The sequence below is a fragment of the Macadamia integrifolia genome, unplaced genomic scaffold (genome assembly GCF_013358625.1).
Source record: "Macadamia integrifolia cultivar HAES 741 unplaced genomic scaffold, SCU_Mint_v3 scaffold812, whole genome shotgun sequence".
In the NCBI taxonomy this organism is placed as follows: Eukaryota; Viridiplantae; Streptophyta; class Magnoliopsida; order Proteales; family Proteaceae; genus Macadamia; species Macadamia integrifolia.
In genome coordinates this window covers 221,415-224,214 of record NW_024870544.1, presented here as the reverse complement: position 1 = coordinate 224,214, position 2,800 = coordinate 221,415, and the positions used below count along the sequence as shown (strand labels likewise).

General features: G+C 37.5%; 1 long non-coding RNA gene across 1 annotated transcript; it reads left to right on the top strand.

Moving 5' to 3' along the window:
- The first annotated feature begins 553 nt into the window (after positions 1 to 553).
- LOC122070045 lies at positions 554 to 1,845 on the top strand. The gene is made up of 2 exons (XR_006137645.1): positions 554 to 824; positions 1,347 to 1,845. It is a non-coding gene; the product is annotated as an uncharacterized LOC122070045 (long non-coding RNA).
- Positions 1,846 to 2,800: the final 955 nt, after the last annotated feature.

Below are 2,800 nucleotides of genomic sequence, written 5' to 3'. Positions count from 1 at the left end.
TCTGCTTCAATAGTTTTTCCTATCGTCATACATTCATAATGGATTAAAACAATATTACCCTGGAAGGGATTCCATAATCCCAGGCTGAAGTACCGCTAACAGTGTTAGAAGTATTTGTACAAATTAAAATTGTATGGTAAAATAAAGGGGTGGTTTTGGGAAAAATATGGGAAAATCCAATAAGTTTGATTGGATTTCAAGAGGTTTTGAAGAGCCACTGAGAAGAGACAATTCCTTTACCCATCGGTTAATGTTGGTTAGGATTTGAGAAGGATTGTGTTTAGTCTTAGAATGAAATATCAGGATATTATGAAAAGAGAAATTTTCTTGAATCACCCCTAAAAATCTCCATAATTCCATGTGACCCCCAAAAATAAAAGTAAGAGCTTGTATATCCCTCACATTAATCAGAAAATGAAAATAAATTCATTCCGTTAGAATTGAGCGTTAAGTGATGATGTCAACAGTTACATATTATCTAAATGATCGAACTACCCTTATGGGTGTGTAAACTTACCCTTATATACCCTTGACCTTAATTAGTAAAGGACAATAACCTCTTTTACCTGGGATGTGAAGTAGCTTCGACAACCCTACCTCTGCTCCGATTACCTACGAAGAAAATAGGAAGAGGAAGAGGAAGAGGAAGAAGAAAGCAGCTGATGACGAAGAAGATTCGACCCTCTCTGTTCCGATTCCGCAGGTGAAGCAGCAAATGATTTTTTGAGTTCTGCTGCTTCGCAGCTGCTATTGAGTCGCTGTGGCCATTCAAAGTGAATTGACGGAACCAAGGTTTCTTCGCAATCCGAAAAGCTTGGTGGCAGGTAATCGTGAAAAAAAATTTATAATTCCAAGAATATGTTTGTGGGAGTTGCTGAAACTTCTGTGATGAGACAAGCCCTCATCATAGCAAAGGGTGAACAAAGGCTTATAGAGAAGAGAAGATAAGGTGAACAAAGGCTTCCAAAGAAGAGATTCGCCGTCCACCGCTGCAATTATCTATGAATGGAGATTCGTTGCTGCTATAGACTAAGAACTAAGACGAATCGAAGGAAGGGCTGGGGGTTCAATGGCGAGAGAATACCACTGTTCCAATCAATGGGAACAGAGATGAAGAAGTAAAAGAAGAAACGGGCAAGGGGTTAGGTTCCAAAACAAGAGAAACTGGAAGAGACGACTTGGGGATTTTAGCAATTTTGAGTTTTTTTTTTTCTCGTTTTTTCCCTATAAAGTAATATGTTTCTGTTTTACAGAGAAAGCTTCCTCTTGCGAAGAGACGACTTGGGGATTTTAGGAATTTTGAGTTTTTTTTTTTTTTCTGCTCTGCTAAGCCTCCTCATTTGCAGGGACATGTCCATGTGGATCCTCAAAGGAAAACCTCAGATCTTGACTGTCTTATAAGCTACAGGTACTAACTAGCAGATCAGTAGAAGGAATTCAAAGTTTCAACGAGGAAGTTCAGTATAGCTTCGTAATCGCTCTCCATTCTTTTTGTCTCTGAGCATTCTTATGTTTTTTTGAGAAGAAATCTATGCAAATCGATGAACCATTAGTAGGAGATTTTTCACTGAAATTTGGACCTTTCTTCATTCTGTGTTGCGGCTCTGCTCCAAATTGGGATAGGATCAGCATGCTCCCAGGAGATTTACACCTGTCTTCGTCCACAAGAAGACTTGGGCGAAAAGAAGAAAAAGAAGAAGGTGGTGGTGGGTCCCACTTAATTTTGTGGGTTTCCCACCCATGGGAATATGTTGTTACATAGAGGTTTATAACAAGGTCAAAAATGTTAATGTTAAAAATTAAGGGTGCAGTGAATATTATTTTCCTTTTTAAGGGTTATAAGGAATTATGAAGATTTTTAGGATGGTACAAGGAAATTTCCCTTATGAAAATTTTAAAGAATTCGGATACCCCTCCAGTCTAAAAGAGGAAAAAAACATAATCAGGAATGGGAAAGTGTTATCATTTAAGTTCCAATTCTTAACACTAGTAATCTACTAGCCCAAATTCTTTTTGTGAGCTTGCAAGAAAGGAAGACATGCCAAGCAGAGTCGCCTTGAGTCTGAATAAACACATGTATGGTCAATATCAATCCATTTCCTAAGCACATATCCTTAATAGGGATGGTGGTGCACCCATTTAAAGACCCGAGGAATTAACCACCAAATTAGCTGTAAAATATTCATGTTCTATTGATATTGATAACTCTTTTGGGTATCTCTCATAGGTTATATGCTTATCTACCTGCTTGCAATGATGGCATTTCTTCTGAAAACTCAAAATTCATCCCAAGTTTAAAATTTTCTTTTGGAGACCTACCCTTGATGGCATCCGTCAAAATCATTAGTGATGAGAATTTTCAAGATCTAATTAATAGTTGGCATTGGCAATGAAGAAGATGGAAGGCAAATATTCCAATAATTGTCGAGGAGAAAATCACTTACCCACCTATTGGGAATGCATTGAAAAATCAATTTTCTTATGAATTCGACAATTACAAATATAAAAAGAAAATAAATCAGTGCATATTGGATGCAAAATGCATTTAATTTTTGGGAATACAAAATCTCTTCATCAAGGCAAGAAATTTAATAGAAAAGTTTTGACCAAGTCCTCGGCCACTGGAGGCTTTGGTTCTAGTTTGACCCTAGTTTGATTCTATTCTTGACATAGCCTCTCCCCACCGACCCCACCACCCAACTCCCCCCCACCCCACCCCAAAAAAAATCTGAATTTTTATGGGCCTTCATGAAAATTGGCTAAATTATCTTCAATAAAAAATTTGACCCAATTATAAAGA